This window comes from Ursus arctos, unplaced genomic scaffold (assembly GCF_023065955.2).
Source record: "Ursus arctos isolate Adak ecotype North America unplaced genomic scaffold, UrsArc2.0 scaffold_24, whole genome shotgun sequence".
In the NCBI taxonomy this organism is placed as follows: Eukaryota; Metazoa; Chordata; class Mammalia; order Carnivora; family Ursidae; genus Ursus; species Ursus arctos.
This window is the reverse complement of record NW_026622919.1, coordinates 27,246,124-27,272,311: the sequence shown is the minus strand read 5'-3', so window position 1 is coordinate 27,272,311 and position 26,188 is coordinate 27,246,124. Positions and strand designations below refer to the sequence as shown.

At 37.2% G+C, this 26,188-nt stretch overlaps 1 long non-coding RNA gene across 1 annotated transcript in view; it reads right to left on the bottom strand.

The window, feature by feature from the left end:
* Nucleotides 1–26,188, bottom strand: part of LOC123001803 (uncharacterized) — a 186,150-nt gene that overhangs the window by 50,926 nt on the left and 109,036 nt on the right. Inside the window, exon 4 of the long non-coding RNA XR_008961204.1 lies at nucleotides 13,081–13,169. This is a non-coding gene — a long non-coding RNA (uncharacterized LOC123001803). The remainder of the gene's footprint in view (nucleotides 1–13,080; nucleotides 13,170–26,188) is intronic.

Below are 26,188 nucleotides of genomic sequence, written 5' to 3'. Positions count from 1 at the left end.
ACCAGACTGCTCTCTTGAGCCTCTGTCCCTCCACTGATCGGACTGACTGTGCTCTTGTTAACTTTGAAGTGATGCACCGTGATGTTTTCAGGGTGAGCCCAGTGGGAATGGTACAAGATTCCTGCTTCCCCAATGACCCCTGATGGACACCTGCCGCACCACGTTATTTCTGTGACTGCAGGGCAGGAAAATGGACTCCTTCAGGAATAAAGGAGACATTTTAGGAAAGCAAAACAAAATGCTTTTTGACATCTGGCATGTAAAATACAGTATAAACAGTTGCTTTATTCTTATAGCTCCCTAAATCTAAGCTGTATTTTATTACCTAAGTAATTACCTAAGTAAATTCGAGTACTTTCTTATAGGTTCATAAGATTCTGAAATATGGGGAAAGAAAATGACTATAACGACCTAACCCTTAATAGTGGCTCTTCCCAGGGTGTGAAAAAATGCTTACTTGCTTTTGCTCTACATTTCTATGTTGTGCAAACTTTCAACAGCAACCATGTATTAGTTTTGTAATGGGAAAAATCTTTATTAACATAGTTTATATTCATAGAATAGTCTCCTTTTGTTCAAATCATGAATTGAAATAGTATCAAGAACAGTATTAAGAATCAGTACTTAAGTGTTTTCTATGTCTGGGCACCTCGAATATTTGATTACTCTAATTCCTGCCAATTTTGTCTTCTAAGTGTCTCTTCTTGTTTCTTCAATCTCTGTCTCTATCACTGACACCAGTGCCTTGCCCTTATTCAAATTGCAGACCATAGATGAGCAACCTAGACCTCACCGGGAATATTCAAAGGTTAGTGCAAGAGACAGAATTGAAAAACCCGAGTTCATAATGAAATGTATCTTACTCGACTTAGGTCACAATAATTAATTTTGCCAAAGATAATCAGGGATCTGTAATAGAAACCCAGGAAGATGCCCTTATTCAGTGTGGGACAACTGAGAAGAATACAGTGATGATGACAATAATAAATCACTAGCATTTATTGAGAGAGGCGGGGGGGGGAGGGGAGAGCATGAGTGAGTTGGTGGAATGCACTAACCAAAAGGGCTGCAAATAGAACAATCTATCTCAATCTCAGAAATTTTAATATCAACGGCTATTTATTTCAGACACAATGTTTCCTTTCCTTTTCTTTTCTTTTCTTTCTTTCTTTCTTTTTTTTTTTTTTTGGCAGTTTCCTTTTGAGAATTAATGGAATTTATGGAATTACCCTTGAAATCTGAGTCAGACTTAGCTGTCCAAAAGGATTACATTTAAAATAGTATAAAGCTTTATTTTACTTACTCTTTATCTCTTTTTAGATTTCCATTCAGAGCCAAGATGGTTGCCAGCATGTCCGATATGCAAATATGTTACTGACAGTGACAGTCCCAAGTGGGGAAATGTCTATCTACATCTTTTCCCTCCGGTATTTCATAGACAATGTGGTAAGCTTGAAGGTACACGTGATATCATATTAATGAAAAGAAAAAAGCACAAAGCCAGAAAAAGTTACTTCTAATTATACATCAATAGAAACAGACAGAAATTCTAAAATGTTTACAATGATCATTGCCAGCTAAGGAAATACATATTATCTTTATTTTTACTTTATATGTTCTAACTTCGAAAATAAGTATGTATTTTATAGTCAGAAAAAAAAGGTTACTAAAATATAAAATGAAAAAAGTATAGCACAGATTATTGAGGCAATAGAATATAAAATTCAAGAAGTAGGTTCAGTGGATGAAGGAATCCCTCCTGACCTATAATGGGTGGCTCTAGTGTAGGGTCTGGGAGAGTCAACAGAATTTAGGAAGAGAGAAAGGAATAGAGCGTTCTTCACAGATGGAACTGGATGAGGAAAAACACACACAAAGTGAAAAACCTTGAGTTGTAATAACCTGTTTAGCAGAAGCATCTGTACAAGTGTTTAAATGTCCACTGATTTACTCAGTAAGCATGTATTGAGAGCTTATATTGTACTAGACCCCTCGGTGCTGGAAACAAAAAGCCAGGTACAGTACAGCTTCTGTCCTTAAGGGGCTTACAAATTTAGCAGAGCCACCAGATGAGTCAATAATTACAGTATGATAAATATCAGGGTAGACATAGTTATATCATACGGTGGAAACACAGATAAGTCTCTAACTCAGACTTGGGGTTCAAGGACAATTTTCTAGGGGAGGTCATGTTGAAACAGATTTTAAACATCAGCAGGCTGAAGGTGGCAACTCCAGACAGAGTATCCAGCAGTTTGGGAAACATAAACTGTGGCACAAGGGACAGGAATGCAGATAGTTAGGTCAAAGAGATGGGAGAGAGAGAATTATCAACCTCGGGCAAGATTCCAGAAGGCATTCTATGCTAGCATTCCTGAATATTTGTTGGCATGAAATAATGGTTAATGAGTGCTGCATACGCACATGCTTCCCTGGTTTGAGGAGTAAATTTAATTCCTCTAACAAATACACTGTGGACAGTGACTGTTGTCCTTCTTGAATGGGTAGGTAAGATCAAGGTCTTATCCCGAGGGCTTTAAAGGCTAGTTGGGGCGATAAGACACAAATGAAAATGACCCAGGGACAAGGAGGAGAACAGACTAGAGGTAGAAGTGGTGGTTGTGGTATTGACAAGCCTTACGTCCTCAAGGTGTTTACTAATGAAATGTCTCCTGGAGACTCTTCAGCACTAAAGGAGAATGGACAGCCATGTCTATGAGCTTCTATAATCTTCAAGAGATAAAACCCTGAAGCAATTAGTTTATTTCGAAGAGGAGTTAAAGAGATTCTGGTGATTATAGGAACTGATGTAAGTCACACAAGGGTTCTCACCATTGACATATCACCTCCTGTTTTAATTTCATTACCAGTGGGGCCACCACACCCTATCAGATAGGACTTCCCAAGTACAGTAGGACATATATTCATTGGCCTGATGAGCAGCCTACACTTCTCCACGATAAAAAGGAAGTAGTGTTCTTCAAACAGGCTTAGTTTAAATGGTCCAGCTTAAAAATACTTTTACGCAGCTGAGCCTTTAGAGGCTGCAAGGCACTTAAAAGTTGGAAACAAGCTCCATGGACGACAGACTTGGAAATCTTCCATTTCAAGCAGCATAATGCATTGGAGGAGACCTTAAACAGAATCTTGGAAAGAAGTTGCCTGGAAACTATAAACTTCAAGTCCAGCGAGAGTTTACAAGCCTCTTGGCAAAGCTCACCTTATTTTTTGTTGAAACATATTGCTCTGAGTTTAAATTTAGGGCACCTAAATAAAACAAAAACTAAGAAATATCTCCCTCCCCTGCCTCTTGCCTATCTTCTACCACTGCATGGATGATACCAAAGAACCAAAGCAGGACTTTACTTTCTTTATCCATAAAATTAAATTAGAATTAAATAAGGCAGGTGAAAACACTATGAAAACTGTAAAATGCTACTCAAAATAGAAGTTTGTGTGTTAGGTTAGAACTTTTTTCAAGCAAATCTTCCAGGCTTCTCCCCTGCCTTCATGGAAGGAGTATATGTTCCCATCCTTGGCTTGGAGAGGTGGTCAGTAGGATATTAGTAGACATGAGGAGAACAGGGGATTGACATGTGCTTGTATTAATGAAGTGTAGGACAAAGACAGCTCACTGAAGGATAATTTTCAGCAATGTTCAAGCCAGCTGTCAAGCACAGCCATGATTCAAAATCAGTAAAATTAAAAACGAAAGTAATACATAGTAAAAACTCATCACTTCCTAATTATTTGACTATTATCTATGCTCTTGAGGTTATTCCCATCTATTGAATGTGTATGATTGGAATTCTGTATAAGGATGTGTTGCCATATATCTCTTCCCATCTGCATCTGAACACATATTTTGCTTTCAGATAAAATTAGTCATAAGTGATAAGACAAAACTATATACGAATTAAAACAACTAATTTCCTAAAATGGCATTTGCGCAGAGAAGAATTAACATAGAAAGCCCTGCTTACAAGGTTCGCTCTTGGCTAGTGTCTGGGAACTTGGATGTGGAAGAACTCCCACTATTCCCAGAACCAAGAAGAGTGGTTCACTCTGCCTAAATTGTACAAGCAATGTGGTTTATGCTGAACACCTGCTTTCCTTCTGGGAATTTGGATTTTTGGTGCATGCTAGCCAGAGGGTGCCTATGTGAACTTCTCCCGTTAAAAACATTGGGCACTGAATTTCAAATGAGCTTCCCTAGGAGACAACACCTCACATGTGTTATCACTATTGGATGCTGAAGGAATTAAGCATGCTGTGTGACTCCATGGGGAGAACACGCTTGGAAGCTTGGGTCTAATTTCTCTGGATTTTGTCCCATGTACCTCATTTTTTGCTGCATTTACTCTTTATTCTTTTGCTGTAAAAAATCTTGTGCTGATTCTTGTGAGTTTATCTAGCAAATCACTGAACCTGGGGTGGTCTTGGGCCCCTCAACATAGCATTATGTAAGTTCAGTGAGTTAAAAGAATATATAAAGCATAAAAGGGACCTTGTCTTAAGTAAATTCTTCCCTTGGATTTCTTGATGCTGGCTTTGAAGATTAAGGACTGCTTTCCTATTTGATACTTTCAATGTTTAAATCCTATAAATTTACTCCCTAAATTTTAATTTACAGTGTCTGGGGACTGGATGTACTAGAGATTTCAGTAAATCTCTAGTTTATGTCTTTGAATGACTTCAACTTTTGATGGTGAACCACAGATAGGGGTTTTTGGTTACATATTAATGCATATAAATTTGACCCTCCTTAAGATTTTTGTTGTTGTTGTTGTTATTTTCAACCAGTGACACAGTATACTTCTTTTTTAATATATTTACAGCATAATGAGCTTATGGGAACCCTGCTATAAATACACTTAAAGACTAAACATAAAAATAGGGTGAATATAGAAACTGACATGCATAATTCATGGATGGTAGGGTATTATGCAAGTTCCATGCTCTAGAGAATGGTTACATAAAATTTTAATGAAAGTTTTGGCAACCCAAAACTCATCTTATGCTCTTGAGTAACACAGGGGAATATCACTTTCCTCAAAGGTGGATCTGGGCAGCTAAATCACAAGTTGTCAAGGAGATAAGTTCATTAAGGTTCTTACAGACCTGCAGGAAATTGGACTGAATTTCTATCTTGTAGTCTTAACTATAATCTGTTTAATACTTGTGTTTTTTAAAAGAGTAAAAATAACATTTCAAGAAGCCCGTTGAATGTATATTAATATAAGTGCTAAGGTTACTGTTAATAATAATACGTTGCAAAATATCGAATAGTGGATATGTTTTATGTATAAACCATGTAGGCTGAAAGGAAGAAACTGTTCTATTTAGGGTAATTATTCTTTAAATTGTATCTAGGAGTTTAGCATGAGATTTTAGTAAGTATGGGTAGAAGGTGGTGATAGTTCATTAGCAGCAAGATTTATTGGTGAGAATATTGTTTTACCTAACATTCACAATAGAGAAATATAGCTTTCTGAAAAATTATAGGAAACCACAAGATTCATACCCTCAATGAGTTATTCTAGGCAAAACTGTGGTTGAAGCAAATAGACTTTCAGTGAAAAACAAGGAGGTAAAAAGCAAACCAGAGTGAACATAGAGAGTAGAGTTACTTTGTGTTTTGTTTTGTTTGTTTTGTTTTTGGTAACATTTTTCCCCTTGCTTTTGTCCAGGAACTGTGTTTGTAAAGTGAAACATTTTTGATCCTCATATTTTTCTTTGATGTGAATCAATCAACTGAAGATTGATTGATTAAATTATAATGTATAGATCTTTCAGAGATATTATTTGAAAGACATAAAATGCCTTCACAGGCTAAAAAATGCCCTTTTCTTATGCAGTGACCAAAATGATATTATTGAGGAAACCACTGGTGACGTTAAGTGAAGAAAGAGAGCAAACTGTTATGTGGGCCCTGCTCTACCCGTATAAAGCCGCCTGCGCCTTGGGGGAGGGAAGCCATATAATTATAAACAATGGCTACCTCTGGGTGTTGAGTCTGTACTCTTCAGAATATAGGAAATGGTAGCAAATGAACAGGTATGATTTTATCATCTGAAACAATACATTCCCATTAGCCAGAAAAGTGGAGAACGTGTGTCTACGGCAAACATGCACACACGCTCCAGGGCAAGCTTACATCCACGTCCGGCTCTTTCCGGCTTGGCTTTCCTGTGATTAAAACTAATGAGCTCCCACCCCTGACATCTGACCTCCCCTCCTGCAACTAACTTTAACTTTAGATCCTACTTAACTATAGGGCTCTTGTTTCTGGTCTTGCTGCTTTTTTTTATAGTAAATATTTGCTGAATCTTTTTCAAACTCTTCAGCATGAAGCTCACTGTGACTTTGGACCTGGACTGATTTTTGGTTAACTCCCTACTCTTCCATGATATGCTTCTGTATATCCACTTGAGCCCTCCCCTCTCCCGAGCCATGCCCATCCAAACATATTTTTTGCATATATCCTTGGTCTATTTTCTTCCTAGACTCCAGGATTACTTCCTATTTGGGGCCCATTAGACTCTTCCCTCAGTCCCCCATCTAAATTGGATAGGTTGCTGCTTCCACAAGCCCTGCATTGATCGTCACTAACTAGTACATGGTAGGTCCTCACCAAATGTTTGTTAGAATTAATGCATAAATAAATGAATGAATTAGTACTTCAGAGAAGCTGCCAGAATTATATATGTCTTCTAAAGGTAGTACTTTTTCCCACTTGATGAAATGCTTCCAGATCTTCAATTCTTATTTACTCAGAGTGTGTGCTGTCTGATGCAGCCCAGGACTGGGCTTTCAGGGAGGGCTTGAGCTCATCTCAGATTATGTTTTTAGTGGGACAGCTTACTACACTATGAATATTTGTGTCCCCCCCCAAATTCGTATGTTGAAATCCTGACCTCTAATGTGATGGTATTAGGAGGTGGGTGGGGTCTTTGAGAGGTGGTTAGGTCAAGAGGGGAGAGTCCTCATGAATGGATTCATGCCCTTATATGAGAAGCTCTCTTGCTCCTTCCACCATGTGAGGTTAAAGTAAAAATCAGCTGTGTTGAAAAGCTGGCCCTCGTTAGACACCAAACCTGTCAGCACCATGATCTTGGACTTTCCAGTCTCCAGAAATTGCAGAAATAAGTGTTTGTTGTTTCTAAGCCACACAGTATAAGCTATATTGGTTTCAGAAGCCCACACAGACTAAGACATAGCTGTTACTGCTGCTTGAGGAAAACAATAAAACGCAGGTTTTGCGTTTGTATCTCCACGTGAGGGAGGTTCAGTCCCAAAATTCTGACTTCTACATTACCCCTTTCCAAATCTTCTCTTAAATTCCTCACTCCTACTATTATGTGAAAATCATCAATAGCAGTATAAATCAGTTTAAGTTTTTAAGAGTCATCAAATATCATGCTTATGATTTGAGGGTATAAGGCCATAATACCCTATAAGCTACGGCAGATTTGATGGGGAAGGTATGAACATTATCTTCCCAACAATCTAAAAATTATAGCATACACGTAGTTTCCTAGGGGGCCTAGAAATGCTGTTCGAGGGTCAAAATATATATCAGCTCTCTAATGTTAATAAGTAGAGACAAAACCCAAGTCATTTCAAGTACTAGATTTTATTAAGTATTCATTGAAGAATGCATTGAATAGTTAAATATGTGTGATTAAAAACTAAGAAGTTTCCTTTTAATTTTCCTGTAGAGAGTCATAAAGAAAAATGATAATTGTTCTAAATAACAGAAACAGGCTCTGTTTAACTTTCTTTGCTTTATTCTTCCATTGACATCAAGCCTTGTCTTTGCAACTTTGCCAATCTCCAGCAGCAAAACTTGAAACTATGCTGTTAGCGAGTGTCTAAGAGGGGATGGAAGTCAGACAAAGAGCAACTCTCTCCACAAACTATGGAAGTGAAGCCTTTCTTATAATAAATTTCAGTTTAGTCTTTGTTGCTTACAGACGGATTGAACAAGCAACAAAAACTGTACTGTAGCCTTTCTACAAGGAAACTGAGACTACTCTTGGTCAATCTGAGATAACATTAGTTACTTGTGCTCTGAAAAGTTCTTGACATCTTGGCTTGCCAGTCTCAGCCATGGTCAAACGGAACCCAAAATTTCATTTGCAAAAAGAAGTTTCGAAGGGAAGGTGCATGTATATGGAATATTTTTAACAGTCCTATTTCTTTTTAAGGACACAGCCAACAACAAAAGAAGCATAAATAATTCTTAGACTTGCATAAATGCATTATATTTCCATCCAGCTGTGAATATTTTTTTGGTAGGATTCTGGAACAAATCGGGTTACAAAACATCAATATACTACACATGGAAAAATTAAAATTTAAAATATTTATACTTAACAAAGACAGCTGAAGCATAAGAAAGTCAGGCTAGAGATTTCTGGTAAGAGCAAACTGATATGTCGGATTTGGTGACAGATTACTTGTCATTCCAATTACATATACATTATTTTGGCAGTTTATTCTCATGTGTAGCACTGAACATTTTTTTTCTCCTTAATAGTAGTTTTGAGGCAGTGCTATTTGCACTAACAAGGCATATTAAAATGAAAGCACCGACTACTACAAAGCAAACAAATGTTCTAATGGCCAGGGGATCCTGGCTGGGGCCAAGTTGACAGTTCAATTATCCAAACAGGTTATAAATGATTGCATTGAAGACAAATGCCTATGGATTTCCTTCTGTGAGTACTGCTCAGTAAGATTGAAAAATGTCAGAGAAGATACCTTCTTTCTAAGTAACTATATATTTGTGAAATGCAATAAAAATGTGTGTGTGTGTGTGTGTGTGTGTGTGTGTGTGTGTGTGTGTGTGTAAGTGATTAAAAGAACCTAAGGCTTGGGGCATTTTTTAAAGGGCAACATTAGTAAGAGCAGCTCACTGGAATGGAATTTCAACAACTAAAAAAAATTATTTTATTTCTCACTTCCATGACATGACAATGAAGAATAGTGTCATTGTGAATATCCTGAAGTATCACAAGGTTCTGAACAGCCTTTGGAATCATCACATAAAACTTGTGCTTTATCTAGTGCTTAATGTGGGTTGTGAGCATAGGGATTCCATCTTTCATTCTTTACTTATAAAGGAGAAAATACCAAATGACAATTAGGGCAATTGCTGCCCATAGTATCTGATTAACAAAACACCTCATTTTACCAATTGGATAGTTATTTAGCTAAAAATGAAAGGCATAGCTACAGATAAAATATGTCATGGAAGGCTTCACCTTTTTTCCCCCTTACAATGGGATTCTATCTTTAAAAATCATTATAGGGACCAGAACAGAAGAAAACTGTTGTGTCTTTCGTGTTTTATAAATATGTAGATGTCCAAATCACACACATAGAACTTGTGGAGCTTTAATAAAAGAAGAAACGCATCATGGTAGGGTAGAAGGAGCATACGTTTCAGAGGCGAGTCAACTTGGGTTCCAAGCAAGTAGTGCAGTCTTGCACAACTTATTTAACGTTGCTAAACTTTATTTATTCGTCTCTAAAGTGGCACTGATAATATTCGTATTACTCACCCCATAGAAATAATAAAATGATGCTCAGAAGTTTCCAGGTACAACGTCAGAACATCGTAAGTGCTTTGTTGATGTTAGTCACTATCACTATATTGAACTGGGCAGAGACATATGGTCCCTGCTTAGGAACTGAGTGAAACGAGTGTCACATCTTCTTTCATTGAATCATCCATTCCGTTCATCTAACAGCACTTATTGAATACTGACTATGTCAGATACCATTTGATATCTGGGTGTAAGTAAGTAATAAAAGGAACTATCTGGTAAGAGCAATATGCAAGCCAATAAATATTTCAGTGGGGGTAGAGGTATGCACGAGGTGCTAAGAACGCGGTGAGGACAGAGGCATAGACTCTAGATTGGCAAGTGAACTAAGGAATGGCCTCTTGGTGAAGGTAATGGTTGAGTAGTCTTAAAAGTGTGAATAAGGCTTATCTAGGTGAAAGTGCAGGGCCAGTAACTGAGGGGGTGTGCTGAAAACATTTGCTAACCCATTTATATTTGGGAAGGAGATTATAAAATTGTGTTTCCTAGGGATATATTTGTGGATATCAATCTAGTCTACGAAAGGAGCACAAGATTATTATAGACATTTAAAGATGGAGATTTGGAAAATATAAGTGATATGTGGACAAAATTTTAAAATTCTATGGATTTTTTTTGAGTCTAAATCTCTACATGGGGTTCTTTCTACATCCTATTTGCCTAATCGAAGACATCCCCATTCAGAAAAGCAAAGGGATATTGCATTATGATAAAACAGCATGAGAATTGAAACAACAGATTGACATCATTTTTCTAAGTAGATGGAAGCCATTTAAAGTAATCTTGTATAAAGAAGGTTCTTAAACTAGCTATTTTTGTTTTCTCGTGCTGTTTCCATCATGCAGTAATGTGGGGATTAGTATTAATAGGAATAATAAGCACTTGCCGACACATCTATTGTATTGCTGTGTTAAGTTCTATAAAAGTATATATATATATGGTTCTTGCTAAAAACATGAAAGAAACACATGAATACTTACTATGAGCTATTTATAATATATCAGGCAAAGAAACAAGCACACTATATTTTAATTTTCAGTCTTATATATTGGGCTTATCATCCCTAATTTGAAGGTTGAAAACATTAAAACCCAAGGAAGAGGAGACGCTTGTCCAAAGTCACACAGTTTGTTAGAGGTAAGCTCAGTTTCCCTCCCAGGTTTGCAATCCCTTTTGTAGTCTATGAAGATGTTTCCAAGAGCAGCTTATTAAAAACAAACCAATAAACCAAAAACTAAAAATGAATTTTGGCAAACTTTCATAAGATGGCTTTCTTTCTTTTTTTTTTTAAGATTTATTTATTTTTTGAGAGAGAGAGAGTGTGTGTGTGAGCAGGGGAAGGGGCAGAAGGAGAGGGAGAGAATCCTTAAGCAGACTCCCTGCTGAGCAGGGAGCCCAGTGCAGGCTCTTGATCCCAGGACACTGGGATCATGACCTGAGCTGAAATCAAGAGTCAGATACTGAACCGGCTGAGCCACCAAGGTGCCCCAATAAGATGACTTTCTAATAAAAACGAGTACCCAATGACGCTAAAATAGTATTTAGAACTCACCAACACATACTTCTCTTGGTTAAATACTGCAGTGATTCAAGTGTGTATGTTAAAATTGTATCTAGCTAATTATATGCTTTCTACATACAAAAAATTTTTATTTCTGTCTGTCATTCTGTGAAATATTTCAATATTCCTCTAGTCACAATATTATCATTATTAGTTCTGCGGTGGTGTGATTAATAAATCTGCAGCCAAACCCAGTAAAGCACCAAGACCCATACCTGTTCCAACACCTTGTGGCCCACTGCACAAAAGCCATTGAGACATCTATGGAGCTTGCTTATTGTGTCTGTGTTTGGTTCACACATTTAAATAATAATTCCCGTTAGTATTACTTGTAGTGATAGTAAAGCAATGGTTAATAGGTAGTGAAATCATAAGAAAAACATTAAACTGATGATTCTCAGATATCATCTGGTGTTATCATTACATAGATGAGTTTTCTGTAGTCTCTCCTCACCATTCATTAGTCATTCATGGGCTTCTGTTATTAGCTTATATGCATATTTAAGACCTAGCTCATGCTCATTTTAGTTATATGAATGTAGTAGCACTTTATAAAAAATATTCAGTACCATTTTGAAGAATGAATTTATTTTAAGTAAAAGTTCATATTTAATGCATTAATATCACTTCTACTTCCATTCAAAATGCTTAAATAAGATCATTAAATAACTTTTTATAGCCATAAGAAGTCACATTAAAAGTGTAATTTAATTCGAATGCTGTAGAACTAAGTTTGTTTGCATTTTTAAATCACTGAATTTTAGTTCCTAAATTTTATTCCTGCCTTCGTCCTCATGTCCAATATATCCCTTTGCCCACTTTTATTCCACGAGGCTTGGAAAGCTCATAATTTTAGAAAGGCTCCCATTCTCAGTACGAAAATTATGAGTGGTAGTAGAGAAGTGTAGGTAAATAGAAGGTGAGTGTTGGCGCCCCTAATAAGGCTGGGTGGAGAAAGCATTATCATTGCAATAGGATCATCTGTGGCTCTGGAGGAAGAGGAGGATTCTAGAAGGGAATATGCAGATAGAAAAAAAGAAGAAAAAAAAAAGAGGTTGGATCATCTTTCTCTGACCTTGTTTCTGAATGTCACCCCCCCTTTGTAATTCTCCACTACTTCCAACCCATAGCATCATATATGCTTCTTAAAACGCTGGCTCCAGTGTAGGCAAAAGCTCTTCCCCTTGATTTCTCTTATCATAGACGCTGATGTCTACATGGGGTGTTTTTATAAAGGTAAAGGTTGTTTTTTTTTAAAATAGAATCCACCTATTTATAGTTCAGATGCTAAACGCCCCAGTATAGAATAAGATCTCATTACAGAATACATTCTCCAGACTTCCTTGGTCCTCTGGTAACTTACAGTTTCTCCTCCAAGGATCATTGGTGTGAGATTCCCTTCTGTCTTTAATGGTAGCATGATGTCATGGAAAGGACATAGGATTAAAGAATTCGGTTCTGATTCTGTCACATGTTAATAATGTAACTTTGACAAAGCCGCTTAACCTCCTGAATACAATTCAACTCTTGAAAATAACAAAGAAAATATCTTCTTTATAGCATTATCATTACTTTCAAATGAGATACAGTCTAAAAATAAAGCTGAATAAGTATTTGCTCAAAGAGCAACAAACAATAGCAAACACTGAAAAGACTTTCCCTTAATTTCTTCTCTCCATTTGTTTTGTTTTACTTCCATATGGAAGACCATGTGTTAATATCATACTAGAGAAATTCACCTTTCAGGATAAAACTTGGTTTCTCAGGACCCTCTAGAATTTTTCCACTCAGCTTCTGATCTTTAGACCGCATGCACTGCATAGTTGAATTCCTTTTCCAGACCCAAGCTGAATGACATTTTTAAGCCATAATTAGAAGTAAAGTACTTACAGCCTCAGTTATTACCTTAGTTCTTCTCCGGAGCATTTTCTGATGATACATACAGATGAAGAATGTTCCTCTCAGTCGTCTATTCATGTACAGCATACTGCCATCTAGAATCCAGGACATTATAAAAATCTATTAGATTACTTGTTCATTACCCATAATTTAGACAAATATATTGCATTGGGAGACATTTTCAATCCAGTGATGATTTGAGTTGACACTCAAATGTTGCAGAATCTCCGTGCTTTCTTAACCTAAATAAATGTTTCTGGAATTCTCTTATAGCCTAAAAAAAAGCAATATGAACTTTTATGTAGTTACCTACAAAATAGTCTTAAGTTCCCTGAGTTTTGCCTAAACTTATGTACTTCAATGGTAGCCTACCTACATTTACCACCTATTATGCTGTTAAAACAGAACCTTCCGGGGCGCCTGGGTGGCACAGCGGTTAAGCGTCTGCCTTCGGCTCAGGGCGTGATCCCGGCGTTCTGGGATCGAGCCCCACATCAGGCTCCTCCGCTATGAGCCTGCTTCTTCCTCTCCCACTCCCCCTGCTTGTGTTCCCTCTCTCGCTGGCTGTCTCTATCTCTGTCGAATAAATAAATTTAAAAAAATCTTAAAAAAAAAAAAAAACCAGGACCTTCCTTCTGCTAGACAATCCTTTAGTTTCAACTGAACAAAGAGATACAAAAATTAAAAAACAAAATGCCTAACAACACCATGTCAGCTGATGCTAACTACTAGTGCTGTCTAAGAACCTGAATCTCCCCATGTCTTGCTTTGTCCCCAAATGGTTGTGCTTGGCCAGCTTACAAGCCGTACACTAGTATGTCAGGACATAGGGTGAACCTTTGTTTATAACTTGATGACATTGATGACACTGTGACTGAGGGCACAGAAAACCTGGTATCCTTTCTGGCCATATATAGTGACTTTGTTTTTAACCTCTGGTGGGATTACTACAAGAACCATATGCAAGGGAAGTCACGTGGGAAACAAAGAATAGGAGTTTTGGCAAAACTCAGCAACCCTCAGGAACACCTTATGCAGAGCTTTTGTAAAAATTGGTTTAGAACATTAATCTTGGAGGGGCGTCCGGGTGGCTCAGTCAGTTAAACGTCTGCTTTTGGCTCAGGTCATAATGTCAGGGTCCTGGGATTGAGCCCCATGTAAGACACTCCCTGCTCAGCAGGGAGTCTGCTCCCTTCTTCATCTGCTCCTCCCGCCACGTGTGTTCTCTCCCTGTCTCTCCAATAAATAAATACAATCTTTAAAAAAAAAAAGAACATTAATCTTGGATTTAAGATAAGCACACTTTCCTATTTCTCTCTTATCGTCTGTTTTGTAAGATTTAATTTTTTTTTTTGATGGCAAAGACACAGCACAATGACATTGTGATAGATGATAATCAGAACTCTTTGCTACTTAGAGTTCTGAACAAGGAAAGGCTTCCAGGTAGGACCACACAGGGGGATGCAGCAGGGGACAAGGAAACAGCAAGCTGGAGCTCTACGAGGCAGCTTCTGCATGGTAACCTGGGTGGGTTTAGCTGGGTTTCATGAACTCCTTCATGGATTAGCTGATTTGAATAATTTTACAGGCTCCAGGCTATAAAGGTGGCTCTTAGTTTTCTTGCACCAGGCCCTGCAGTGATTAGGGTGAGTTCCTATGCAGCCTTGGAGCATGAGAACCCCCATAAGGGACGTAGCTGAGGAATGCATATAATCAGCTGCCCAAGAAGGGGAACTGACCAGCCTCTGGGCTGGCCTTAAAACTAGGTCAAGGCAGCATTTCAAAAAAAATAAATAAATAAGTGAAAACACCAAAAAACAAAAAGAAATTAACCACAAAAACACAAAATCCTTGTATTATACTATCCTCCATCACCTCATCCCCCATTAACTCTTAGTTCTCTGACTAGCAACATGGAAAAAGCAAGTCAGGGCAGGAAGGGGCTCAAGTCAACAAGGTCTCTGGAGCACGCTCTGGTCAACAGACTTACTCGGTACATCCAAAGATGAGATGAGAAACCAAGAGATGATCTAAGAGAGCAGAGTACCGTTGAGCCCACAGCAATGTTGCTTTTTTGCCAACCAAGTCCAGTCAATGTTAGATCTCATCTAACTTGTTGGCAGCGGCTCTTCTCTTAGGGAGATAAGAAAATAGGAGGGAGCTGGGAAAAAAGTAAGCACAAATTTCCTCTTCTTTCAGGATCTCAACACAACAGCAAAAACCCAGACTCTAAAGACACGGCATGATGATAGCTGAATCAAGAGCTCCAAGAAGAATGCATTGTGACGGAATTGTCTCTAACAATCAGTAACTTGTATGGGATTGGTGCTAACAGGGACACAAGTCCCAGGGATTGTTTGAAGTCTGCGGATGTCTGGACTCTTTAATTCGGCTTAAAAGGCTTTTCATGGCGTAGCGGTCAGCAGCATGCATTTCCCCTTGTCCACGTACCTCCTGCACATCATTAAAGCTGTGTGAGCACCGGGCACCCGGCTGGCTCCATCAGTGAAGCGTCTGCCTTCGGCTGAGGTCATGATCCCAGAGTCCTGGGATCGAGCCCCATGTCAGGCTCCCTGCTCAGCAGGAGCCTGCTTCTCCCTCTCCTCCCCACTTGTGCTCTCTCTCACTATCTCTGTCATGATCTGTCTCTCCCAAATAAATAAAATCTTAAAAAAAAAAAAAAAAGCTGTGTGAGCTTACATTTTGTTTGTCATCAGGTGCATAGAGAAGTTACAGAATACTTTGGTGTAAAAATGCCACTTTAGGCTGAAGCACAGAGAATGGGTCTGGCTGGAGAGCACATTGTGTGGTGGCACGTGGTGAGATGATGTCAACAACGTGAGCTGAAGTCACAGCATAAAGCGCACTTACTTACCATACTCAAGAGTTTGCATTTTTCCCCCTGAGGGCAATGGGAAATCACTGAAAAGTTGTAACTATGGAAGAGATATGAGCATATTTGAGTTTTAGTAAGACAGCTCTGACTGTTGTGTGGAAGACTGTTGGAAAGTGGTAAAGTGGAATTTTGAAGACCAATGACAAAGCTTTTAAGATGAGAGATGTAGGCCATCCATACTAAGTTCTCAGAAGGTGGAATGGGAAGAAATAGGTTCCACGGGCATTAAGAAGATGATAGAGCAGGACTGGATGATTCATTGGCTATGGAGAATAGAAGACAACACTGGTCAGGAATGACTACTAGGTTGGTGACTTGAGCAAATGTCCAGAAGAAAAGAAAATACTGAGATACACTGGCGGAAACTCTGAGGAACACCTTTTCTTTCCTGGGCTTGGAGTGCTTTCTTCCCCTTCCTTCTAGATAAATCTTCCCTGCCTTTTAACATTCTAATTAAGCATCACTTTTCTGAGGATGCATCCCCTAAAGTCCTTAGTGTGCCAGCATCCTTAGGGATAACTCCATAACAGCATTCATCAAAATGAATTGTCATTGTTGGTTTCTTCACCATTATTCCATGCTACTTGGAGCTGCCTGAAGACAGAACCTGAGACTCTCATCTCTGCCTCTGGTGCATTGATAATGCGTACTACTGGGTGATCAATAAACCTGAGCTGAAAGGGAGAGGAAGGGAGATTAGTAAATGGGTAATTTTCTGTAGTAAATAACAAAAAAATTCTCATCTTCTTAACACACAAAAACATTTATTTATTGCTTACTTTGTAGTCATAGGTAGGTTGCTGTGCTCTTCTGGGTAAATATCCTGTAAGTACCTCACCTCCAAATGATGAATCAAGGATAAGACTGCTTTCATGCTATGGTTCCATCATCTTCTGATTTTAAGGTAACTCAGTTGGCAGATGGGGACAAAAGCATGGGAAAAGCCTACCAGATACCCCTGATCTGTGTGTGAGATCTAGCACTTGTACTCACAATTCTCTGCAAGAACTAGACATATATCCAATCATAGAACAATGCAGTTTGAGAAATATATATGAGCACATATATATAGAAAAAAAGGTAGAGAGGGAAACTAAGTAATTGCTTATGACCAGAGTGCAGAAAATAAGAGTCCTAACAAGTCCTCATATGCCCTCACATTCAGAGGGAAAAATTAGCTATGTATTGTGTGATTGACGACTTAAAAAACACTATGACTGACCAATGTACCAAGAACATCCCTATTTACAGATCCAGAATCAGGAACATGACTATAAAGGGAGCATATACATTCACAAAATAACTTTTATATCACTGTACATGTAGTATGCCACAATGTGAATGCATCCATGGCTACATATATTACTTCAAATGTGTCATCTCTTCAACATGCTGTTTCATGTATAATAACTGAGTTATTGTACTGCCTGAGTTTCCCTTCATTCAGAGAAAGGTTAAAGAGCAGAAACTCAGCATGAGGAATTTTTTTAATGACGCAATATCAGGTGACTTATTATTCATGTAACATCGGCCTGAAACTCATAGCCTGACCTTCTTGGAGTCACTTAATGCAGTACGGTACCTAGAATTTATAGTATGAATTTTATAATATGAACCTCGGTCTCAGAAGGTATCCTTACTATGCAAAATATTCCCCTAGTTATCCAGTTGTATTTATGTGTTTCAACAGATCTGTTTTGCACATTTATTTTTAAACATAAAATTAGGTTTCCTTGCTTGATTTTTATAGCATAATTAGCATATTCACAACATTGAAGGTATAATGTCCTTATTATTGAAACTCTGCCTCTAGTTCTGCCTCTAGAACTGCACGTTAGTAAATATGTCTTAATGTGTATTCATGAAACTGTAACCGGCATTGACATTGCATAATCTGAAACCACCCAAGATGTGAATGGGTGGGATGTTAAAGGGAAAATGTAAATCTGAAACCTGAGTCAAGCACTTCTAGGTCATTCTGCTGGATAATTGACATGGAGCAACCCGTTAAAACCATTCTTCTCATTTTCAGTGAGTTTTCCAAATTCTCAATTTCTTTCTTATTTACTACACAGATTGGTTTGAGGATAAATTACGTATATTTATATTTATATTTATATACGTATATATCCCCAAAAGCTATAGAATAGTAAGTTGTAATCACTAAAACCAATCCCTACTGCCAAACTCTTCCAAATTATTATACAAGAAGCAGTTGATAGGATCATATGAAAAATAAGGTCTAATACTAACATGTCTGTTGATAATATCTCCTTCATGTTGGTAGTCTGGGGTCAGAATCCTAGGAATTATAGTAAAAATAACATTCTTGTGATCCTAGAATAACCATTATTATTCTTGTAGTTTAGTTAGATAAAATTTTATGTAGGGTATTTACATCTCATTTGTAAGTAAAATTGGTCTATAACATTATTTGCTTTTAGTCTTCATGCCCACTTTCGATATTAAATTATACTAGTTATATGAGTCTTGGTGTATAAAAAAGTGTATAAAGTATGTTATATAAAGTGTCTGTATAAAGTAGTTTGCATAAAGTGTCATTTCTTCTGTTTCTAGCTTTTAGAACAATTGTGTAAGATGAAGGTTATCAGATTCTTGTGGTTTTGGTAAAAATTTCCTGCAAAACAATTTGTGCCTGATGCTTATAGGTGTGGAGAGGGAAGTGATAAATATTAATGCATCTCAGTTCTTTAATGATTATAGGCCTGCTGATTTTTCTTTCCTCTTGAGTCAGTTTTGATCAGTTAATTATCTTTCTAAGGCAGCGTCCATTTTATTTGAGTTAGTTTGTTAATTCTGATAAAACCTCTTGTGTATCTGAATGGAACGGAATCTCTCAGATTGACCGATCGATAGAGATACATCCTCTAATTGTTGAGCATCAGATTATATATATTTATAAAATCAAACTATTATTTATTATTAAAATTGAGTTCAGTTCCTGAGAGAGGGATGTTAAAAATCTCTGTCTCTGAGTCCAGATTCATTAAGATCTACTTGTAATTTTGTATTTTAATTTTGAATTTCAGCTGTTAAAGACTCTGTCAAAGATTTGAGTTGGTATGTCCTTATGATGAGTCGTCCTTTCTATTATCTTGTCCTTAATAGGAATATTTCTTCCTTAATAAAGCCTTTCGGACTGTATTAGTATTGCAAACCAGCTATCCTTATTTAGTGTTTTCCCAGTGTATTTTTCATTGTCAAATTTTTTGAGTCACTATGTATTCTGCCATTATATTTATCAATATCTTGGAGCTGATTGTTTTATATCCCATTTGAGACTCTCTTTCAATAAGTATCTTTAATGCATGTATATTTAGAGTGACCATTGATATATTTAGATTGCACTATTATCTAATATTTTTTTCTTTTTTTAAGGTTTTATTTATTTATTTATTTTGAGAGAAAGTGAGTAAGAGAGAGCACAAGAGCAGGTTGAGGGGCAGAGGGAGAAGTAGACTCCCCGCTGAGCAGGGAGCCTGACATGGGGCTCAATCCCAGGACCCTGGGATCATGACCTGAGCTGAAGGCAGCCACTTAGCCAACTGAGCCACCAGGCACTCCTAATATTTTTAATTATCATACTTTCCCTTGGTTTCTTTGTTTCCCTTTTATAAGGAAACCAGTTATTTCCCTTAGCCCTTCATATTCAATGACCAAACATATCTTAGTTTTAATTACAATCTCCTTGTTCTACTTGCTACATTATTTTCTATGTGATATTTTATATCTGCTCTATCTTAATAGCGCCATGTTGGTTACATATTGTCTCATTCACATCCAGTGCTTATTTTGAATTACAAACATATTTACCGATTTATTTGCACCAGACAAGTCGTGAAAAGTAATTATTTGGGCATTTCCTTCTCATCTTCTGTATTGAGAAAACTTCTTCCTTAAAAAAAATCATTTAGAAGTTCTTTCAGAGATACTCTCTATTAAGCTCTGTCATTCTCTGTATAAAAATACATTTATCTATCTTTCAGTCCTCATGTAATAATTAAACCACGTTTAGAATTCTAGCCTGCCAATGTGTAAAACACACTGAAAATACTTTATTGTTCCGGCTGATGAGAAGTGTGTTGTCTAGTTTCAGAGTATGTAACATGTGTTGTTTTAGCGGAAACTTTAAAAAAAGAAGCAACTGGAGTACTACCCTTAACGATCACTTATTAGAGCATTCCAAAAATACACCATTAGCCTGCTTACAAACAGAACATGTGACGGCCATCTTTCCATCCTGATGCCTAGATTTGGGCTGCCTCTCTGCTCCACTACTGTGGTTGGTTGTGATCTTAATAGTCATTTTTTTTCCACAGAAGAGATGCATAATGAGGGGTTAAGTTTCATAGGTTTTCGGGAGTGCATTATACGCTGTGAGCCTTACATATGGCAAGGATGTCTTCCCCACGTATGCCTCCTTAGAGCCATTGTTTCTTTTGTTCTTCCTGAATATTCTCCCTTCCTTACTGTATACATTAGCTGTTACCGCAAAAATACTGGGTAACAAACTGCCAAGAAATTTGGTTGCTGGGAGAAATCATTGTTTATTATTGGTTACGTGGGTCGGCAGGGGGTCTCCCCAGTTTGGGCTGAGCACATTCATACATCTTCAGTCATCTGAGAGTCTTTAAGTTCACCCTGCGGATACTGGCCACGTTTCCTCATCTGTTTAGGTTGGCCCCCTGTGGATGATTGAGGATGGCCTTGATGTTTCTCCAGGTGTCTTTCTCACATCCCTCTTTTGAGCTAGCTTATACATGTTCCCATGGTGATGGCAAGAGTGTAAGAATGGAAATAGCAGTACACAAATTATTTTTCCAATTTCTGCGTATGTCAAATTTGTTAAAAATCTACTGGCTAAAGAGAGTCATGGAGAACAAGCCCTGAGTCAGTGTAGGAGGTTACTACCAATAGGCATGGATACAGGGAGATATGAACAATTGGCGCCATTATTAGAATTTCCTACCACCCTTGTTTGGGTTTTTATCCTTTGCAGCCCACCTTTGTGAACTGAATAGTGTAGTGGCTAATCTCTAGCTTACCTTCCACCCGTGACAAAACTCAGTGATGTAAGTTCCCCCAAATCACACAGCTGGTCATTGATAAAAAGAGGTTTTGAATCCAGGTCTTCTGACTCAAACTGTCAGGTTCTTCTCTATTTACTATTCTTCATTCTCTCTCACTTTATACACATTTTTTTTTGTTTGTTTATGCTTTTGTTTTAAGCTAGTAAAGTTACTTCAATTACAACGAAATTTCAATATCAGGGACAAGTATGATAATACAATAATACTTTTAAACATAAATCCCACAAAATATTTGCTGGTTTTGCTTTAGTTTCTGTTTTTTCTTTCTGCAGCAAAGTATGTTAATAGGACTTCTATTGAAGCATTCTGGTACATTATTATTATTTTTTTGTCTCTCATGAATATCACATTAGAAGAGTAGGTGGCATGGGTCAAGTCTCCCTTATTTTGCACCCTACTCTTCATAATTTAAGGGATTTTAGACAGCTATTTTATCTTTATGTGTATCAATAATCTTTTTTAAAGTTCATACCTTTTGCATTAGAAGGAAGTATGAAAGCTAATTCTTCTTAGCATTTTAATATTTATTTATATAATAAACATTCTTCAGAAACATAAATAAAATATATTGCTTAGAAGGTCATGGCCAGGTGAGATCTACTGTAAAGCAGTGCTTTTTCTGTATTGCTTTCAGAATACTTTCTATTTCAGATAAAAGAACATTTCTTAATTCCTTGCAAGGAGTCATTATTGCTTCTTCTTAGTTATTTGAAGTTCATGACCTCATGCCTGAACTACTTCAAGAATTTCAGAACTAATCCTCCCCCATGTCCCTGCCTTCACTCCCTCCCCCATACAACTTTAATCTCTATCCTCTGTTTTTGATCCTTCATATCACACAAAGAATATTATTCATAATACTTTAATTTTCTCATGTTTTTATTCAGTTCAAAACTCACCAAAGAATACTCACAAGCTCACTTGTAAACTGGCAGCTTTTCCATATGTGTATTGATCTCAACATTGACTAAAACTAATTTCCTTCCCCTACCTGAAGACCATGCTATTCCCTTTCCATGAATGTAGTACCCCATCCTCCCAGCCCCCCACAGATGTCTCCCTTGCCTTTCCTTTCATATCTAATCAATATTTAAATCTTATAGATTGTATCCCTTTAATCTCTTTATGAACCTCCACATCTTCATTCTAACTACTGCTCCTTATTTTAGTCCCTCATCGGCTCTTACTATGTAATTATAATACCCTCTTTCTTAGACACAGTTCAGCCCATTACACCTTCTATGTTTTTCCTATAATGTGATGGATTACTTATTCTGAGAATGTATCATGCACTCTCACACCTTAATTCATTTTCACATACTATTCTTTCTACATAAATTTTCTGTTTTCCATTTAAGGTGGTATTTTAGCCTTTAATATCCAGCTCAGTTATCACCACACGTTATAAAGCACCCTCCCAAACAACACAAAAATGTTCCTTGTTCTTCCATACGTTCATAGAAGTTCTTCTTTGATTCTATCTTATAGAAATTCTTTCCTATACACCTGTGATCTCACAAGTGAATATGAGCCCTCTCATTTTAGAGTCTATGTGATAGTAATTTTTGTATCCACAATGTCTAACATGATATTAAGTAATATATCAGGTCAGGGGAGAGGAGAAGTAGAAGAGCAACCTAACTTGTAACTTACAGATCACGTAAGATATTGGAAATATATCCATAATGCTGTAACTAACTACATAATTATCATTTCTATTTCCTCTCTCACCCTGTTTTGTTGTCTACAGAGCATGTATTACTATCTGTGATTAACTTACTTATTTGTTAAAGGGATGCTATTTTTCTTTCCTACTAGAATGTAAGGTCTTTGGGATTAGGGACTTTACCGGTACCTAGAATAGTGCCTGGAACAAGTAGTGGCCCTTGTTGAAAATACTTACGTTGTATGATGTCTTCTTACATTTTCTAGCTGCTATTTATCTATGTTCTTTCTTCTGATCTGCTTTTTCCACTCCCTTATATTGATGCTTAAAATATATTTGCTGATTTGAACTACAATGATGGGAAATGGAAGCAGCATAACAGCCTATTATAGGCATGCTTCCAGTCTCTCAGCACCAGAAACTTCCCCGTGTTTATTTATTTGTTTTCCTACAATCTGTATGCATGGAGTCACTGCAGCTACTAATTGGTAAGGAGAAGCCTCTGGCAGTGCTTATAAAACACACAAACAAATAATAAATGAGCTATTTTTGCTTTTTGTAACAACGTAAAGTTGAAACTGGTGTTTTGTTGTCCATATCTCCAGAAGTTAGAACTCTGTTCACTTAGAAATATCTTCTCAATGGAAAAAAAGAACATAAGAAAGAAAAATGGAAAAAAACACAAAGCAATACTAGTCCTCTTCCAATTAGTATTTCTAGGTTTGTAAATTGTTTCTTCACATATGAATAAACAGTGAAATAAGGTCATAAACATTTTTAAATGTGCTGAATCACCCACACAGTTTACTCACTGACTAGTTGTAATTCTAAGCCGAGTGCTATAACGCTCAGCTCACAGGTGCCTCTTGACCAACAGGTGGGGTAGAAATAGGGCCAGCTATATGTTCATCCCACAGCCCTGAATGAACACTGTAATACTGACAGGGATTCAGGATTTCTGGGAAAACTAACACCTTATTAGGGGACCTTTCAATGATATTTATTGTGAATAACCCAAAGGGAGCAGTATGGAGAAAATTTAGAGTAGATATAGTAAGATTTTAAACTAAAGATACAGAACAAATAAGACATAGTCCATTCAGTCGTTTCTGTCAACAAACTTTTTTTATTCTTTACTTAAATTCAATTTAGTTAACATATTCTGTATTATTCATTTCAAGGGTAGAATTTAGTGATTCATCAGTTGCATATAACACCCAGCGCTCATTACTTCAAGTGCCCTCCTTAATGCCCATCACCCAGTCACCCCATGCCCCCCCCACCTCCCCTCCAGCAACCCTAGGTTTGTTTCCTAGAGTTCAGTGTCTCTTATGGTTTGCCTCCCTATTTTCATCTTACTTTATTTTTCCTTCCCATCCCCTATGTTCATTTCTTTAGTTTCTTAAATTCCACTTATGAGTTAAATCATGTTATTTGTCTTTCTCTGACTGACTTACTTTGCTTAGCATAATACCCTCCAGTTCCATCCACATTGTTGCAAATGGCAGGATTTCATTCTTTTTGATGGCTGAGTAATATTCCTACACACACAGACACACACACACACACACATCCCACATCATCTTTATCCATTCATCTGTCAATGGACATCTGGTCTCTTTTCATAGTTTGGCTATTGTGGACATTGCTGCTATAAATATTGGGGTGCATGTGCCCCTTCAAATCACTATGTTTGTATCCTTTGGATAAATACCTAGTTGTGCAATTGCTGGGTCATAGGGTATTTCTATTTTTAACTTTTTGAGGAACTTCCATACTGTTTTCAGGTGGCTGCACCAGTTTGCATTCCCATCAATAGTGTGAGAGGGTTTGCCTTTCTCCACATGCTCACCAACATCTGTCATTTCCTGACTTGTTAATTTTAGCCATTCTGACCTTTCTGAGGTGGTATCTCACTGTGGTTTTGATTTGTATTTCCCTGATGCCGAGTGACGTTGAACATTTTTTCATTTGTCTGTTGGCCATTTGTATGCCTTCTCTGGTGAAATTATTCAAAGAGAAATAAGATGGAAGCCAGTGTAACTTGAGAAGCAGTAAAGCCCAGGGTTAACAGCACAGACATGAGAGCCACACTGGCTTGGCTCAAATGCTGGCAAAACTGTTCATAAGATCTGTGATCTTGGGCTAGTCTTTGTGCCTCAGTTTCCTGACCTATAAAATGATATTAATAGTCCTGTCATGGGATTGGTATTAAATATGCATGAAATACTCAGAATAGAGTCAAGTGGGTAGTAAATACCTTTTTCCTTTTTTTCTTTTCAAGTTTTTGTTTAAATTCTAGTTAGTTAACATATAGTGTAATTTTAGCTTCAGGTGTAGAATTTAGTGATTCATTACTTACATACAAAACTGGTGCTCATCACAATAAGTACCCTCCTTATTACCCATCACCTAATTAACCCATAAATATCTTTTTTAAAAAGTTAACTATTTTGCTTAGATATAATGAATATGTGCCAAGAATATACATTATCTTGTTTAATTCTCATACAAGCAGTGCAAAGTGGATCACCATTTTTATTATTTTTTAAGATTTATTTATTTATTTGAGAGAGAGAGAGAGAGAGAGAAAGCAGGGAGAGGGGCAGGGGGAGAAGGAGAGAGAATCCCAAGTAGACTCTGTGCTGAGCACAAAGCCCGAACGTGGGGCTCGATCCCAGGACCCTGAGATCATGACCTGAGCTGAAATCAAGAGTTGGCCGCTTAACTGAGTGACCCAGGTACCACTCACCATTCTTATTTGTAAAAGTAAGAGAACTGTAGCTCAATTAACTTACAAGTTCGACCCTAGTCTACACATATAGTAGATTCTGAAGCCAAAATTTGCACTAGTCTGATCAGCTTTGAAAGCCCTCACTGCTAAAACTCTTTCTCATAACTTCCAAGATGATTACAGGTCACTATCTGCCAATATGTAAAGTTGTTGGTGTTTGCAGGCTTTTCCCACAAGCCCACAGGTTTTATTTATTGATCCTTCTCTTAACTTTTGAGATTGGTCTCATTTTCTGTATATTGCTTCTTTGAATTTCTCAGTTTGTTTTTCAATAAATTTAGTCTCCTCCTCACCTCTCTCCCACATTTATTCTCATTTATATCATCTTTATTTAATATATTTCTATTCTTTAGAAGAAATTAATTAACTGCCTCTTGGGAACTCATTTTGCAAGTATGAGAACATATTTGGGGACAGTGCATGCAAGAAGATTTGGCTCAGTAGAAAAACAAAAACAAATATGGCCCTTTTTTTCTTGTCACTTAACTATAGCTACACTATTTAAAGCAAAGCATGTTCAAACAGATGTTAATTATTGTCCAGCCAACGGGTACATATTATGTACATAATGATAATATAAACTGATTATACACACACACACACTGATTATATGTACGATACATATAATATGGCATATATATATATAT